Source organism: Heteronotia binoei, chromosome 3, assembly GCF_032191835.1.
Source record: "Heteronotia binoei isolate CCM8104 ecotype False Entrance Well chromosome 3, APGP_CSIRO_Hbin_v1, whole genome shotgun sequence".
Taxonomy (NCBI): domain Eukaryota; kingdom Metazoa; phylum Chordata; class Lepidosauria; order Squamata; family Gekkonidae; genus Heteronotia; species Heteronotia binoei.
The window spans coordinates 149,737,885-149,756,778 of NC_083225.1; the positions used below are offsets into that span (position 1 = coordinate 149,737,885).

The 18,894-nt window shown below is 42.1% G+C and overlaps 1 protein-coding gene across 3 annotated transcripts in view; it reads left to right on the forward strand.

The window, feature by feature from the left end:
• Window positions 1-2,220: 2,220 nt before the first annotated feature.
• Window positions 2,221-18,894, forward strand: part of BOC (BOC cell adhesion associated, oncogene regulated) — a 96,042-nt gene continuing 79,368 nt past the window's right edge. For 2 of the 3 annotated variants that reach the window (XM_060234635.1, XM_060234636.1), the window contains exon 1: window positions 2,739-2,815. The gene's annotated coding sequence lies outside the window, so the exon portion shown is untranslated. Of the gene's footprint in view, window positions 2,816-18,894 lie in introns of all 3 variants that reach the window. The other variant, XM_060234633.1, reaches the window with a different exon arrangement.

The window sequence follows — 18,894 nt, forward strand, 5'->3', positions numbered from 1 at the left end:
AATCTGAAAGGTTTCTCTCACACCTTAAGTTATGGTTAAGTTTTATTTTTCTTTTAAAGGCTGGATGTGGAGATGTAATGAAAAGACATCTTTAAAAGATAAGGTCAAAATTGATAAATTTACTAATTTATGGATTTGTGTCCCACTTTTCTCTGATAAAGATCCATTAAAGAGCTTACAACAAGAAAAATAATTTATAAATAAGAGGTACTCAATAGGCTTTGAGCCACAGTCCCAAGAGACGTTTGGCTCTTACCTCTGACCACACGCAAGATTTATGAGGTACTCAAGAGGGGAAAGGAAAAAGAAATCCTCAGAAAAGACATCACAGAGTTGGCAAAATGTTCTTCCTGATAGGTTTGATGGATTGACTAATTTCTGTAATGAAAGCCTGAGTCACCTATTTTTGAATCTCTTGGATTTTTTCTCTCCCAGATCTCCTCATCTGAGAACACAGAAGTAGACGCTTGATCAGAGCAAAGGGCCAATTAGTCCAGAATCCTGTTTCACATAGTAGCCAGGCAGGTACTTCTGGGTAATGTACAGCTGGACATAAAGTTATATCCCCTGCCCATTCTGCTTGCAAACTAGCAACTGGTCTAGTTCACAGGTATACTGCCTCTGAACACAGGTGTTCCATATAGCTTCCATGGCTAACAGGAATATTCTCCCTATGTATTTAAACGGTCTTTTAAAGCTTTCAAAGCTGTAGCTTCTTTTCTTTTCTTTTCTTCTCTGCTCAGTTTCTGTTTGGGATGATGATGTTCCTCTCTTGCAAGGGATGACTGACAAGGTAGAGCAGCTGACAGGGCTCTGACCACTTTCTCCTCTCTTTCAAAAGTATCCAAGTCAGTGGCCATCATCCCATTTGGTGTAGTAGAAACTGCCATCAAGCTGCAGATGACTTATGGCAACCCTGTAGGGGTTTCAAAGCAAGAGATGTCCAGAGGTGGTTTGCCATTGCCTGCCTGGACTTCCTTGGTGGCCTCCAATCCAAATGCTAAATGCTAACTTACCCTGCTTAGTTTCTGAGATCTGACAAGATCAAGTGAGACTGGGCTATCCAGGTCAGAGTCACCTCCCCCCCCCCCCCATTTGGTGGTAGTAACTGCAAAAGTTAATTATACATTGGGCCAAGAAGGATTTTCTTCTGTCTTCCTGAATCTTAAAACTACTGAATGACTGAATGTTCTAACATTATGAGGGGAGGGGGAAAAATCTATTCCACTTTCATCACACCACACATAATTTCATTAATCCCTTCTCATGTTCCCCTTAGTCATCTTTTTTCCTAAAAAGCCCCAAGAGATTTGCTGACCCATCCTGAGCCCTGCCTTGAAGAATGACAACTAAGTGCTGTGCTGGTGAACCTTCGAGCTTTGGCAGCATATTCCAAAGATGTGCTACTGGAGCCAGAAGGTGATGATGTTGTACTGGTGTAATCACTATCCTGACATAGACCTGGATGCTTCTAGGGGAGTGCCATGGGCGTTGTGTCTTAGAATGGGGTTGAAAGCCCCCTTAATCATATTAAACTCTCTTTTTCTCTTCCACAGATTTGGTAGGATTACTCCATATTCCTTTTTAGCATGTATTTTACACAGCTGAACGAGCATGAGATAGAGAACAAAAACATAAGACAGTGTGATTCTGAATTTATTCTTTGTGCAAATCAGCTCTTCTTGCTAGCATGTCAGCACCTTGCTTTTCCTGTTTCAAGCATGCCATAACCTATGAGATTCTCAAAATTATTTATCCCTTTCCGTGTTATGGTTTCAAAAATCTTGTTTTATCTCCTTAGCCAAAGTAAAGCCAAGGGCACAAATCTTGAAAGCGCATCAGAAGAGAGGGAACAAGTGACCCTTCCAGGCTACAATCCTACATGTAGTTACAGAGGAGTTAGTCTCGTTGAATGCAGTGGGAGTTATTCCCAGTTTCCACGCCTCACACTGGGTTGAGAAGAGGTGGCGGTGGCATCTGTTTAGGCATCTCCAGAGCAAGCATTTCTCATCAGCAAGGCAGATAGTTGCAGGAGATCTGCCCTCCCCACTTTTTTCCCTAAACATCCTGCTGTGACCAGTGTAGTCGGGTTTTTTTTTTTTAAAAGGAGCTTCCACTATAGCAAAAGCAGACCCCCTAACTCCCCCCCCTCGCCCGCCAGTCAGTGCGCCCGCCTCAGTGATGATGAATAGGGATCAGGAGCTTTGACTGAGGAGCGCCACATACCAACCGCACAAGCGAGGGGTGGCGGAGAGACCCTCCTGCCTTCTCTGCCAAACTTTTCAGCCCAACTTTCCCAGCTTCCGCTTCTCGCGGGCGGGGGACCCGAGGCCCGAAGCTTTCGACGCGCCCCTCTGCAAGCCCAGGCTGCGCCACCGACCATCAGGTGCAAGCGGCCGACTACAGCAGCTCACGCTCCTGATTTGTTTGGGGGCGAAGTGGGTGGCTGCTGGCCGCCGTCTTTCGGGGAGTTCCATTTCCCTCTTGGCCCGCCGCGGCTCCTCCTTTTCCACTCCTCCTCCAAAAGGGGAGGGGGAAGGAATGGGAGGCTCCAGAGCCCGGACTAGCAAAAAGAAGGGAATTGTTTGAGAGTTCAGTCATCCAAAAAACCTTCTTCCATATGGAGGGTCTGGCTGCCTCGATTCCAGTGCCTTTCTCTCCTCTCCCGGCCGTTTCTTCTTCCTCTTCCGCTGAACTTTGCAGCAAATCTGCAAACTCTTCCTAAAAAAAAAAAAAAAAAAAAAGCCACGGCTACCAAGTCCGCCAGAACCTCTCTTTCCGTATCATCCAGATCCTTCACTCCAGCCTCATTTTGGTGAGTGCCTCGCAGATCTATCCGGCCTGGAGCCCTAGCCCGGGGATTTGGGTCTCTCTTTGTTGCTGTTCATAACTTCACTGTGTGCCTCCCTTTAACATCCTCAGAGATCTTGGGTGAGTGAAAGAGCAACCCACAAGCTCTTCACGCCCCCCGCCCCAAGTTGAGGGGGGGGGTTGTTTTGTTCTTTTAAACGGAGGGTTAAGTTAGTTTGCAAGTTTTGTAGTTTTCTGCAACTGTATTATCTTGTGTTGGACATTTGGGGAGGTCCCAGCGGCGATATTTGGTGGGATGCTTTGAGGAGAAGACGCGTCTGAGAGTTTATCAGGAACCGACAGATTACCCCGACCGATTCTGTTCCCGTGTCTCTGTTTTTATGCGGTTTGTTTTTCATTGGGCAGGTGGGCTTTGCAACTTGTTTCGCTTTTTCGGCAGCATCTCGTTGTTCGTGGAGGGCCTTGCATTTGCTCTGCTTTCAACTTTGCTGCAGTTTGTGCTGAAATTTCCTTCAAAGATTGCAAAGCAAGCAATTTCACTCTCCCGGTAAAACGGGGAGACAGTCTAGGAAGTGCCTATGAGCGAAGGCGTATAGATTGATTTCGAAGTTTTGAAGGGTTTGCAAAGTCCGAAAGAGGGGGGAAGGGGAGAAGCAGCTAAATGCAGCAGCATCTTTCGCTTGTGACTTTGTAAAAAGGCTGCGCCTAAGCAGAGAACGCATGAGTGAGTTTGCACAGAGCAGGGGGAGAAAAAAGTTTCATTTTCTCCTGCAGTTACTTAAGTTATTCCTGTTCTTTTTGTGGCTGTCTTTGAATAAAATAGAAATTAGAGGCAATTGCTTTATAACTTTTTCCTTTGACTGCAATACTTTTCAGAGGATTGAAAGTTAAAACTTCTTTACAGAAGTATCTGAAGTAATTTTAAAAAGGGGGGTGCATAACACTTGTTGATAAAAGAGAAAATATTTTCTGATTGGTAAATGGCCAAATAGATTTTAAAATCTAAGGCATAGTCCTCTTGAAGTTCTAAATTCTAGGGATTTCTAAATCCTTCTAAATTCTAGGGATTTCAGAGTATGAGATTTCAGCACCTGCTTTATTCTTTCATTGATGTCAGTATGACTAAAAGGTGCTTAACTTTAGTTGGATCATTAGAAGTACTTCAAGAGAATTAATGGCTGAATATATGCATACGTTTATTAAATAACACTCTTATCATTTCAGTTTTTATAATAAAATTTATGTCATTGAGCAAAACAGTTTTGTGTTTATAGGAAACTCGCAGATATTGTTAAGAGAACTGTGCTTTTTCTGTGACTTCTATGATAGACATAATTTTACTAGAAAAAGCTTTCCTTAACATTTCTTCATCTGATCCCTTCCCACTATTATTTTTTAACAATATAATCTTATAGATCAACTGAGAGTTTTTACAAAACTCCCTATAACTTTTTGGAAAATAGGCATGATTTTTTTGCTTTTTTTCTGCCTCCAAGAAAATAAGAATATGCTGATGCTTTTATGGAAGAAGTAAGTATTGCTGAGAACTTCCAGTGCCATCTTAATCAGAGCTGTACCCTTCTAGGTCCATTGCCTTCAGTGGATTTAGAAGAGGGTAGCTCTGTTTAGGATTGCACTATAGATGAAGTTCCTCTATTCTATTTTGATAACTTTCTTATTGAAAACTTGAAAAGATGGTTGTTTACCTGTACATTGTCCTCCATCTAAAAGGACTGGGAACAGAGCCTAAATTACAGTTCTGAACAGAGATTCTGCCCAGTGTTCCCTCTAAACTGGCTCACACATTTTTGTCTTAGCTCAGGAAAAATAGCCCCAGAGCAAACTAATTTATGCAGTATCTCACACCTTTAATGCCAGTAGCTCACAAAGTAGAATTTTTGCTCACAAGACACCATGGCTTAGAGGGAACATTGATTCTGACACTCATCCAGCAGATTTGTAATTCTCCCCTGATGAGGATCTACTTGGTGTGTTAATGAGGACAGTGAACCTGAAATACTTAGGTGTAGCAGTACTGCATAGTCTGTCTGGGATTGCAGTACTGAACCTGCCTGTTGTTTTATCACACAGTCCACAGTTGTACTCTGCTAGGCGATTAAGGTGCAATTTACTTAAGCACTGCACTGCCTGTCTTCCAGTATAGTCTCACATACTTTGGGCTTTTCACCTTCTATGTTTTGAGGTCTCTTTGCACTAAAAACTCATCTTTGGAAAATCACTGATGGTCTGAAAATTGAGCATCACAGAATCAAGGACATGAATTGCTTTATACCGTATTACTTATCCAATTTTGGTCAGTGAAAGTATGCTGATTCTTGAGTAAAGTTCAGACATAGTGCTAGGGGACATGTTCTGGTAGAAGGTGCCCATTGGGTGCTTTCAACAGATTTTACTTACAATTGTATTTTCTTGCATTCCCTGTGAAAAATGTGAAGTATTTTCTGGAATACTGATGAGCTTAGAACTCTTGTTGTCACTTTCATAAAGAGGGCCAACCCCTCCCAAAATCCTGCCACAACATCCTTTCCAGACCTCCCTTTAATAGCTGTTTACAATTTGCCATTAGAAATACAGATTCTGCTACTGTTCACTCTGAAAGTTGCAGGTAGTTGTGTGGACAAGGTGGTTATGATGTATGTTTCCAATTATAGTTAGGAATCAATTCCTTGCTAAAAGAGAGTTCTTCTATGATCCTTTCCTGTCCACCAACCTGATGTAACATTTCTGTAATTCATAAATGTGAAATGTTAATAACATCATAATTTGCAGAATGAATAAAAGCAACCACAATCATGCTGGAGAGAACTTGTTAAACCTTAGCTTGTCTTGGTAAAGCAAGGATAGGATTGAGAGACAGAGAAAAAAACAACAGCTTGGTTAAAAGAATGAGTCAGGTTTTCTGATTTACACCCCCATTTAATTCTTAGAAGGAGTAACCCAAATACTTTCCTTATATAGGCTGGCAAAGGAAACAAGCATAGCCCTTCCACTTAAAACACTCTTTACCTTCATAGCTTGAGGGCTGGCTTGTGGTGTGGGACTGAGTAGTTAAAGGTCATTAGAACAGCCTTTAATAGCTGCATCCAGAGTTAAAACACTGGGACGACTGTTGGAATAGAGGCCCAGACTGCAAAAGCATAATGCATTGGGCTTCTTTTTCCTGACAGTGAAGGTGATAAAAGTTGTGTTGCTGATATTTGTGGGAGTTATGGCAAGCCAGCATTGCACAGATCTGGAACTCTCATAGTCATTAATGGAATCTAGTATGTTAAATGGTCCAGAATGGTTTAGGGTTGCTATCCTCCAGGTGGGGGCTGGAGATCTCCCTGAATTCTAGCTGATCTCCACATGACAAAGGTCATGTCCCCTGGAGAAAATCACTGCTTTGGAGGGTGGACTCTGGCATTATACTCTACTGAGATCCCTCCCCTTCCCAAATTCCACTCTTCCTAGGCTGCACTCCCAAATCTCCAGGAATTTTCCAACCTAGAGTTGGCAGCCCTAGGCATTCAGACTTACTGGATTGTGATTGGGTACCTTATCTACGTTTAGTTGGCAGCAAATTGAACTTTGAAAAGGTACAGAACTCAGCCTCCTCTGGTATGAACTAGAGTAGCTGAATGTGGAGATGGGAAATCTGTGGTGCAACCCTGCACAGGTTAAAGAAATGTTGTATTTAGTGGGCCATATTCCATGATAAGCATACATAAGAGGGCACTGTTAGGTTCTAGTTCCATGAGAGTCTTCATTTGCAGGGTAGCATTGAGTAAGTTACTATATTTGAGTCTCACATGCATCAGGATGGGTTTAAAAACAGACTTATCCAAAGGATAATACATGCTAATCCTACTATAGCAGTGTATGTAAAGTGTTGTTAAGTTGCAACTGACTTATGGTGATCCCAGCAGGGGGCTTTCAAGGCAAGTGAGAAGCAGAGGTGCTTTGCAATTGCCTTCCTTCACAGAGGTGGTCTCCCCTCCAAGTAGTGACTCTACTTAGCTTCCAAGATCTGATGAGATCAGGCTATATCATACCACATTCTCTCCCAGTGTTGCAGCAGTTAAGGGTGCTTTTCAGTTTCTTTTCACAAGCGCTGAGGCCACTCAATTGATGTATACCTGTGAAGGGTGAGTTGGGAGCCTATTATTATAAATATTGGCCCGCACTGTTTAATTTAATCTATGGCTGTCAGTGGATTTTGGAATTTAAAAAGTTTTCCCTTTATCTAAAGTGATGCCTTGTGTGATGTCATAGTTGAGGCAGTGACATCCACCAGGCCTAGCAGCTTGATTTACAGCAAAATACATCATTGTGACATCAGAGTAGACCAGCCAGTCAAGAAAGACAAGGCAAGTAAAGTAGAAGAGACAGCAGAATCACCATGAGACAAAGTTGGTGATAATGCCCATCAGTCAGGCAGTTGGTGTAGTGGTTGGTGTCATGCTAGGATCTGGGAAGCCCTTATCTATCTATCTATCATCTATCTATCTACCTGTCTGTCTGTCTGTCTGTCTGTCGTCTATCTATCTATCATCTATCTATCTATCTATCTTAATTTCTAGCCTGCCCTATCCTGTGAGTAAGCTCAAGGCAGATCACAACAGACTTAAACAATAACCAATAGAATTAGAAGTAAACAAACAATTAAAACAATAAAATTACTCCATTTCAGGTGGAAAACAACTAATCAGGCCATAGTGCAATGTTGTTCAAATCCCTGCTCTGCAGGGTGATCTTGGGCCAGGCACATACTTTCAGCCTGACCCACCTCACAAGGTTGTTGTGAGGATAAAATGGAGGAGAAGAGAATGATGTCAACCAGTTTGGGTCCTCGTTGGGGAGAAAGGCAAAGTATAAATGAAGTGAAGCAAGCATCCTTTTCTTCATTAGGTAGTGATTAAGAGGAAAGATCCTTCAGAATGATTGTTTTGAAGAGCTCTGTACAAAACAGACGTGAATATTGTTATATAATAACAGAAGGTGCTAGGTTCTTCAAAAATATTGTTTTGTTTCTCAACCTTTTGAAGAAGCATAAAGATCAGGATGACTGTATCCCTTTCCCTAAGGCAGACTCAGGCAGATTCTTCCCCACAAATCAATTGCCACAAGGATGCCCCCACATCATCCAGATCATAGCATGTGTATAGAACAAGCAGAGAGAAATTTTGGTTTATGATTTACTTAGAAGAAAATATCTTAGGGCCAAGTACAAAATGTGAGCAAACTGCAACAGTGATGAAGGCTGCAGACATCTGTAACTTGCTCTTTGTCTCTTTAAAAATACATATGACTTACGGCGACCCCAGCAAGGGGCTTTCAAGGCAAGTGAGAAGCAGAAGTAGTTACTGCTTTTGTCTATTGCTTGCAGTGAGTGATATATGCACATGGAGGTGAGTGGACAGTGAACAATACTCGGGTGCATACTTTGGAACTGAGGGACAGTGTGAGATAGTTGGTGGGAAGAGTGTTGAATTTGAACTCGGGAGGCCTGAGTTCAAATGGGCTCAGCCATGAAAGTTCAGTAACTGATTTTGGGCAGATTCAGGTGGGTAGCCATGTTGGTCTGAAGCAGCAGAACAGAGTTTGGGTCCAGTGGTACCTTTAAGACCAACAAAGTTTTATTTAAGGTTTAAGCTTTCGTGTACATGCACACTCTGCCTAATCTACATCATAGGGTTGGTGTGAACATAGATGGGATGGCTGCCATATACACTGTTTTAAGTTCTTTTGAAAAAGAGTTGGCTACAAATACATTTATGTACTTCCTGTATACCCTGCTTCTCTCTCCAGTGGGAGACTCAAAGCTGTTTGCATTCTTCTCCTCTCTTCCCTTTTATCCTAACAATTATTAGTGAAGTAAGATTAGGTTGAGAGTGTGTGACTGGTCCAAGGTAACCTAGTCTGACACTCTAACCACTGAAGGTGGTGTCTGTATTTTGCCTTGCAGCCCGGACTGATGAAAGGATGAAGTGATTGCCTTCAAATGACATGGGTTCTAGGCCCGTTTTTTTTTTTTTTTTTGGTACATTGGGCCACACCCCCTGACATCACCATTGCTTAACACAGGGCTTTTTTGTAGAAAAAGCCCAGCAGGAACTTATTTGCATATTAGGCCATACCCCCCTGATGCCAAGTCAGCCAAAACTGTGTTCCTGCTCAAAAAAAAGCCCTGGTTCTAGAAAAGCACCCCTCCACCACCAAATGCTGAACAAACACTCCACAACTTCCTGAGGTGGCCTGTGCCATCCTTTATAAAGGAAGAACCAAGAAAGAGTTCCTTTGCCTAGGATTTTGGTGGGTATGGAATAGAACAGTTCTGTATAGGATTGCATTGCTGACCTTACAGCTGCCTTGAGAAGTATGACAAGAGTTTCTAACTAAACTTTCTAATTGAGCTTGACATGAATGTTACTAAGGCTGACTTTGTGCAGCTTGGTATGATGATGCAATAATGCACTGATATCACAAGTCTGTGGTAGTGAATCTACACCCAAGGCTGGCAAGTTCAGTGAACTTTTGTATAAGTTTCCTTACAAGATGCCATGTGGCTATCTTGTGGCACCTTACCAGTGATGTCCCAGCTGGTCACATCCCTGCCCAAGGAAGTTCATCTGCTGTCCTCCTTGCTGGTTTTCAGAAAAGTTTTCTCTAACTTGGTTTCTTTAAAGCAGATCATTGTTGCTTCTAATTCTTGTTCGCATATATTTTAGAATTTGCCATAACATAGTTTTATGGGTGTTACTTGTGTCTTAATTTTCAATTTTATTTAAAACCAGTTGGAGAACTTTTGCTGTGAAGCACTGCAGGTGTTCACCACTGAGCTAACCCTTCTATTTCCAGAAACCTGTGTTACAGTCTTTGATAGCTTTTTATAACAAGTTTACTATTTAGAAAGAAGCATGCTAAAAACCAGATGCAGTTTAAGTGTTGAACTCTTAAGCAAAGTTATGCCTTTCAAAGTTCATTGTAATCAATTGATTTAGAAGAGTGCAACTCTGTTTAGGATTGCATTGTAAATTGCATTGTAAATTGCTATCACTGTGTTAAGAAATTTCACTTAACTGTAGATAGTAAAAACTGCAGGAACTTGGCTTGTTGTTACTAGGTTGCTGCATGTCTTCTATCTTGTTCCGCCTCTTTCCCTTATTGCATGGAAAACTGCTTAAAAACTAGCTCCAGGTAATCCACTTCCCCATCATCTGGAATCTTAAACTAAAGTTTAATCCAAGTTTAGAATCTTGGTTAATGCTCACATATTAATCATACCTGTACTTTCTTGTATCAGTTTGTAAGAAGGAGCCAACGTGTGTTCACTTGACAAATGAAACGGGTCCAGCACTTGGGCTTTCAGTCACATGTTGAGCTAATGTGAGAATTCCTTGGCGTAAGGAATCATTCAACACATGTATAAAGAAAAATGAAGTACTCACTGTATGTGGATTGTCCATGCATTCACTGTAACTTGTGACAGGGCTACTGTGTGTGTAGGGAGACTAACCCTATTCAGTCTGCACACAGGCATTTGGACACAGGTAATTGGAGTTGGGTTTTAATTGTCATTCTCTGTGTGAGGGGAAAGGAGTGGAAGTCTGTCAGCAAGCTGGATGCATGCACATTTCTCCTTTTTTGCACTTAAGCAGGATGTCTGATTGCAAACTCTGGTGGTTTCTTTGTTGTTGTTTGTATGTTGTTGCTTGCATGCACACAAATGCTTATACCCATAATAAAACTTTGTTGGTCTTCAAGGTGCCACTGGACTCAAAACTTTGTTCTATTGCTTCAGACCAACATGGCTACCCACCTGAATAATTCCTCTTATTTTGAGCTCTTAAAAATGCATCTAATGTTCCCATCCTTTGCATACCAAATGCTGCAGTAAGTTTTATAGTAAGTACCTGTTCATATTAAAGAAGCAAGAGTGCTCCAGGATACTTTGTTTATTATTTATTTTAAATATTTATGCCTTGCTTTTCTCCCCAGTAAGGATTCAGAGCAGGTTAGGACATCATTTCCCCGTCCTCCATTATATCCTCACAGGGCTGTGGTTTCTGTGTTGATAACTGGTAGCTTTCCAGGTATAATTCAGATTTTGAACTGTAGGACTCTTCCTGATCTTTGAGTCCCAGGTATAATTCAGATTTTGAACTGCAGGACTCTTCCTGATCTTTGAGTCCCAGGTTAATGTATTTCTTTCTGTCTCTCTACCTGCCCTTTTTGTCCTATTTCTCCAATGATCTTGGAGCAGCATGGATATGGGCTGTTTAATAATAATATTATTATTATTATTAAACTGTTTGAGGTTGCTGATCTCCAGGTGGAATGTGGAAATCTCCCAGAACCACAGCTAATCTCCAGGCTATGGAGATCAGTTCCTCTGAAGAAAATGGCTGCTTTGCACGGTGAACTTCATAGCATTATACTGCGCTGAGGTCGCTTCCCGAACCCTGCCCTCTCCAGTCTCTACTCCCAAATTTCTAAGTATTTTCCAACCTGGAGTTGGCAACACTAATGCAGCTACTTCCCCCCCTACTCTCTTGACATCCCCCAGACTTTCCTCCAGGTTTGATATTGCAAGCATTCGCTGATGATTAAAATGAACCAAGATACCCTTTAAGCTTGCTTTGGGTACCTTAATCTCTCAGTGTGATACTGGCCAGGTGGAACAGACAACATGGCCACTGGAATGGGATTTCACTGTGGCGAATTAGCTCCCATGCCACTAGGTGTGCATTGGGAGGAGAGCTGATTTATTGGTACATATCGGCTTTGGGGATTTCTCTGCCAAACAATGTAGAACGTATAATCCATGCTACATGCACTCACTAGGTTCTCAAGACTGATAAAATGCCATATATGGAAAACTACAACAAAATCAGGAAACTGGTGATGCTGTTGAACCTTAATTTAGCTGGAAGTGAGAAGCAAAGAAAGAAGTGAGAATTACCATACTTGCTCAAAATGACATTCCTCAGAGGGCAAGACATTTACTGCTAGGTTTAATTATGCCTGCTAATCCTAGTTCTGTGAAATGGATAGTTCTGGGTTTTCCTGCCCACTCAAGAGATTAGATTTCCCACTTGTTACATATTATCAGTTTATGCCTGTCAAACAGGGATTCCTGTACTGTGTTCTGGTTCATACTAGTATGCTACGACAGAAATTGAAATGCACTTTGAAAAATCAGCACTCATTCTTCATTTTACGACTTTTGGACTAAGGAACTCTCATACAGCATTAATCCTCACTTTCTTGCTATGAAGGAGGAGGATATGCCACATTTCTTTTATGTAGCTGAACTGGCAGAGGAGAACCACAGATGTATTGACATTGGCTATATAGCACGGTCCTCCTTCTGAGTTGTGCTTGGTTGGACAGAGAGGCTGAGAGGTCACCTACTAGAAATACTGGCACAGCTAACGTGCAGTTGCAAGAAGGACGCCTGCCCACTGTTATGTGGTGTGGGGGAAAATGTATCTTCATCAGGGTTTTTTTGTAGCAGAAACTCCTTTGCATTTTAGGCCACACACCCCTGGTGTAGCCAATCCTCCAAGAGCTTACAGTAGGCCCTGCAAGGAGAGCCTAATAAGCTCTTGGATGATTGGCTATATTAGGGTGTGTGGCCTAATATGCAAAGGAGTTCCTGCTACAAAAAAAGGCCCTGATCTTCATAAAAGAGAAGAGTAAGATGTTTCCTGCAGTTTTATTCCTGGAAAGAAGTTGTGTTTAGGAAGCAATACTGTAGAAGATACACAGGCAGGTGCCTCTTGGACTGGAAAAACATATGAACGTCAGGTTTTCTGTGTATAATGAATGTGGGTGTTACTAAGTAAGATCTGGTTCACATAATATTGTGTACCTTCCTTCAAACAGACCAAGTTGTTTATTAGTAGGGAACAAGTGGGGCCCATGATATTCACTGGTGGGGGGGGGGGAGGAATCGCATCCCTTCCCCAAACTTTAAGATTTTTCTGCATACCTAGGGTGTGCCCCAAGTTTGCAGAAAAATTTTTTTAGTCTTCATGTGGCCCTGATCTGCAAATTGAGATATCTGCAGGTGGCAACCACACATAGCTAATCGATAATTCTGATGCCTATATAATTCTGTTTATAGATAATTCTGTTGCCAGTTCCAGTGGGAATGTGGCTCACTAGCAGGGCATCTGCTTGGCATGCAGAAACCCCCAGGCTCAATCCCCAACATCTCCAGTTAAAAAATATTGGGTAGAAAGTGATGAGAGAGTCTTCTTCCTGAGACCTACGAGTCTGAGTAGGCAATACTGACCTTGATAGACCAATAATCTGATTCAGTATAAAGCAGCAGCTTCATGTGTTCATGTGCACCTGCCTCTGTGGTGTGTGTGTATGTGTGAGTGCGCAATATGTCTAGCAGAAAGGAAATTATTGTTTTGGGATCTGAAGTAGATCTTTCATATAATGTTTTTCTGTGTTCTTCTGGATCCACAGACTTGCTAGGAGTCACTGGGTTAAATCCAGTAATACACCCACACAAGGAAAACAGATTTTCCCCACTTTTCAACGCCACCCCCCCCACAAGCAGTCTGCCAATAGAAAGGCAGGAATGGTACCTTTGCCTTCCTTCCACACCTAACTGTAGCCACCGATTCATATGGCTATGGGCCATGAAGCTCCCACAACCCTGAAAATCAACTTTCCTAGGATTCAAAGGGATTGCTGGGAGAAGAAGAAAGGGTGGAAAATTTACAGTTCTTAGTGCCTTTTACTAGTGGATTGATGGATTCAACCCCTTATGCTAAGGCACATTCCCTCTAAAAACCTACCTCAAAAGATTATTGAAACACAGGATGCTTAAAATAAAATATATTTTATATACCATGTTTTAGATTAATAACTTCAGATGTTACAGCTGGTAGCACTCTTATTTATACCAAGTATCAACATAAAATGTAAGAAAAACTAAATTTAAGAAGTAACAAGCACATTTTAAAACTATACTGCCACAAAATACTTACCCAAACAGAAAGTAGTCTTAAATCATCTTTTAAAAGACTGTATCAAATTCTGTGTATACAGTGGGGTTTCTAGGGCCTTTGTTTATTTACTTTGTGATAGTCCACCTTTCTTGCTGAAACTAAAAGCGGATCACCTTGTTTTATATCAATGTCTGTGCCACGAGAAGGACAACTCTTGACACTTAGGGAAGCTGTAGAAGCAGCCTGCCCTGTTCAAGTCATTCAAAGTGAGAATCCTCTGTGTTCGTAAAGGAAGTGAAACTGTGCCTTGATGTGGTGATGGGATTTGGTGGTGGAAAGTGCCTCTCTATCTGCCTCCATACTACGGATGTGGTAGTGGAAAGTGCCATCAAGTCACAACTGACTTGACGGTGATTCTGTAGGATTTTCAAGACAAGAGACATTTGGAGCTGGTTTTCCATTGGCTGGCTCCGCATAGCAACCCCAGACTTCCTTGGTGGCCTCCTATCCAAGTACTAAACGTGGCTGATCCTGCTTAGCTTCCAAGATCTCTGCACCTGAAAAAAGGTATTTTTTCACATTCAAAGAGAGCATAAATGAGGGGTGAGGAACCTTTTTTCTGCCAAGGGCCACTTAGAAACTTATAACATTATTCATGGGCCATCAGGAACTTGTTAGCATATTAGGCCACACCCCCTGATATCAGCATATTAGGCCCCGCCATCTGGGATAATCAAATGGAAGTTGAATTGGTGGAAGCTGGCTCCCACTCCCCACCCCTGCCACCCCTCCTTCCCTCCCTTCATGAAGAAACTGCAGCTGCTCCCACCAGACTCAAGGCAGCCAAATACCCCATCAACCGTCCTTCACAGCACCCACCAGTCGGGCTCCAGAGACATAGAGAGAGAAATAAAGGAAGATAAAGAAATGAGAGGGAAGAAAAGAAATTAAAGGAAATAAAGAAAGGGCGGGAAGCAATGGAAATAAAGGGAAATAAAGAATTGGGGGGGGGGGGGAGAAAAGAAAATAAAGAAAGGGGGAGAAGAAAGGGAAACCGAAAGGGGGAACAAAAACATGAAAGGGAAACTAAAACATGACCACCACCACCCTGCCAGCCAACTGCCCTGGGGAGGCTGCTATGCAATGTGACCTGCCCAGCCCAGCGACCCCTGGGCGGGGGTGGGGGAGAGGCCGGCGCACAGCCCGAAGATCGCCGCTGACTGGGCGGGGAGGCCTGTGTGCAACCCAGCCCAGAGATCACTGCTGGCTGGCTGGGAATGGGAAGGTTGGTGTACAGCCCCGCAATCGCCACCAGCCAGTTGGGCCCGGGGAGGCCGCTGGAGGCCAGTCCGAGGGGTCTCATGGGCCATAAATGGCCCGCGAACCAGAGATTCCCCACCCCTGGCATAAATACTGGTATTTGATGATGTTTGGGCCCCCTAAGGCCATATTGGGTTTGGGCTTTTATGGGATTCTGGAATTATTCAGGTTTGGTAATTCCCTGTGAGGGACTGGAGTGGTTCTTTTTCAGCCAAATAACATCAGAATAACACCCCCAACCCCACCCCAGTTTCAAGCAAATTGGATCAAGGAGTCCAAGGATGCCTGGGGGTGCCTGAACAAGAAAGGAGGGGGCCAACTAGACCATAGCTCACACTGGCTAGGAGCCACCTCCCTGGGACAGGCATGTTTTCTGTCAGCCACAAGCCGCCATCCTGTTGCACAAGAAGCCTGTTTAAGGGGAGGGGGGAGGGAATGAGACCTTGAATCCTTCAAATTCCTGACTATTGGTATTCTTGAGATTCTCTAATACTGCTCCAGATACCAGAATATAGACAAAATACCAATACAATATTTTTTTCACATACACTGTACTTATATAAGCCTTGTACATGTGCTTGGGAATGCTACAGGATCCCAGTTATATGTACAAAGTTTATATACATGCATTTGTGTGCATGGAAAGTATGCTATAGACATTCATCTATAGATGTTGATACTGGGTGGGGGCAGCATGGATTAATAGAAGCAATATGAGGAAGCCCATGTGTGCATACAGGTCCTTTCATACCCTCAAAAGGAATCCTAAGTTTGTAGCTCTATGAGGACATAAGAAGAATATCAAATTATGCAAAGTTAGGTGTTTATTAACAAGGAGGTAAATGCTTAATGAATAGAGATGGGCACAACTGGGAAATTGTGGTTTGGTTTGCAAATTATCTCGATTCCTGAACCAGTTTGCAAACTGAACCTGAATTAGTTCACAAACCTGTTCATGAACCAGTTTGAATAAAAAATGCCCCCCCAGGGACCTGGAGACTTTAAAATTACAGGGGATCTCCAGCTGACTCTCCTCTATGTGCCCACCAACTTTGGTGAAGATTGGACTTCAAGTTACGGACCCCCAAACAAGTTGTCCACGGACAGTACTTTTCAATGAGAGGTCATGTGCCAGTTCAGGAGTATACAAAATGGACCCTAGGTGAGTTAGAGGCATCCAGCTTGCAGAATGCTTCCTGGGGATGTCCCTCCACGAGCCCATCAAGTTACATGCAGGTTGGATTTGTAGAGTCCGAGTTATTGACCCCAAGCAAGTAATCCCCAGGAAGATGGTTTTTGGAGAGATGCTGGATGTGGGTTCACATGTATAGTACAGACCACCCTCCATGTATAGTACACAGACCACATGTATAGTACAGACTCACTGATTCAGGACCACACCAGCCACTCACCCCATCCAGACCCAGAAGCCACCAAAGCTGCGGATGCCTGTGGGTGCCTGTTGCAGGTGGCTGTGTCTCCCCAGGCCCACCCTCCACCTCCAGCCAATGTGATTGCTGAACAGGGCCAACCTCAATGACTGTTCAGCAACTCAGTCAGCAACTCAGGCTTGTGAACCTTGAACTGGACAAAGTTCAGTCCAGACTTCCAAGCCTGAACCAGTTTGTGCACATCCCTATTGGTGAAAAATAGATGAGCAACAGAAAGAACTGTTTACTAATCCTCATTGTATATATTTATTTATTTATTTTATTGGGTTTATATCCCACCCTATCCCAAGGCAGGCTCAGGGTGGCTCACATCATATAGATGATAGATGTGAAATTCTTTGAATATTCTAAAGCACTGTATAAATGATTACTATGATTATAGATTTACACCAGTGAAAGCTGGTAATGTAATCAGTGCAGGATTTACCATCAGAGATCAATCTGATGATCTGTAAAAATAAATAAACTCTGTGGTAAATCCTGTTTTGTGTAAGGGAGGTAATTTACCTTCAGGGGTTTGCACCCAACAAATGTTGACGTTGCTATTATCAATTTATTTTTTTAGTAGTGGAGAGAACTGAGGGAAGCAGGAGGCAAGGGATAATAAAATAACAGAAAGAAAGAAGGAGAGTAGTAATATTAACAGAGAACAAATGGTAGCAAATAAAGTAAGATTTACATAGATTTTATTATCATTGGCACTAACGTCCAAAACTTCACCCAAAAGATAGGCGTTGTGAAAGTAATTGAGGAAAAATACAAAGGATACCACAGAGGTATTCTGGGAAAGGTTCTCAGCATAAGGACTGAAAGGAAAAATGAGCAAAGTACCATATGTATTTGACATGACATAATATGGTCTTTCAGATTTGATCCCTTCTCTCTTAAGATGCTTCTCTTGATTGCCCCTTAGAAGCCAGCATGATAGGAAAAATTCATCATGAAGTGACTTTGTACTGTACCGTGGCAACACTTAAGCACTATGATGTGATTTGAAAATAGGTGACTTAAAATCCAGGCCTCACAGGAATGTAACCCCCCCTTTGATATAGGGGGTCACTATACCTGCATGCAGATTACTCCCCAGATTTAAAAAAGAATTTATCACTTCAAGGAGAAAGCTGGTTTTAAGTTTTCATTCCATAAGTAAAAACTGAAGAAGTGCTGTCACGTATGGTCACTATTAACATTTGGATCAGCCCTGAAGGTGATCATCTGGCAATCTAGAATAACCCTCCAACAGATTTATGCCTTTAGTTGATAGAGGTACAGAGACACCATTGTAACTTCGTGTACTAAACATCTTCCTACCTGATTGACTCTTGCTCCTTCTCTCTCCCAGTTTCTTCCCTCGGATCCTTCTTTATGAAGGCCTGCTCATACACCTAAAAGGAAAATTGGCCTTATCTTCACAGAGGTTGTTGGGTGCCAAGATTTCAAGATGGGAGGGAGTAAGCATGAGCTATGACGTCAAACCCATCAGTACGTTTTCAGTGCAGTTGCCAAAGAAAATGTTTTTGACATATTTGAACAAAATTATGTGTGAAAAATCTAAATCCTAGATTAAATAAATATAGTATCTTTATTCATGGACAGTAATAAGTAAGGGTGCTCTTCCAAAATTATGCAATAATAATTCCCTTGCACATGCCAGTGAATGGAAAGCTTTTGAGCTATGATTAATTATTTCACATCTGTATGGTTTCTTATGTTTTCTGCCAAGTACTATGAATGGTGCACACAAAAACTGTCCCTAATCAACTCTCTCCAAAATGAAACACATTGATCCGAACAAAAAGGTGGTTGTTGCCATGATTTCTTGTTGCATGTCAGGTTTCATACAGACCCTGGCTTGTATTGTGAAGCAGAACTTGACAATGTAAATACTTGTTTTATGTTGATCCAGAGAGTAGGTTTGATGGGTTTAAGTTACAGAGTGGTAGATTTCAAGAGAGTGTTGGGAGAAAAGTTTTTGATATGAATTATACATGGTTTGAGACAAAAAGACGACAATAAAAATGTGGAGAGCAAAAAAAGATTTTAGGTTTGAAGATGGGAGAGATTAGGCAGACATCAAAAATGAAAACAATTTTTAAAATTTCTTTTCCATACGGTACCCATTGAAATCATAGACTTAGAACTGGGTAAGTTGCAGACTTTACTTGGGGTTACAAGAAACCATGTTTTTAAAGCCACATCTTGTGTAGAGCCACCACTCACAAGGGATTAGATCTCCCAGACTTAAAATATTACTATTTTGCCACCAATTTTAGTGAACATAATAGCAGTGACGAACCCTCCCTATACAGCGGATTGACTACTTATAAAAAGCACTTCTG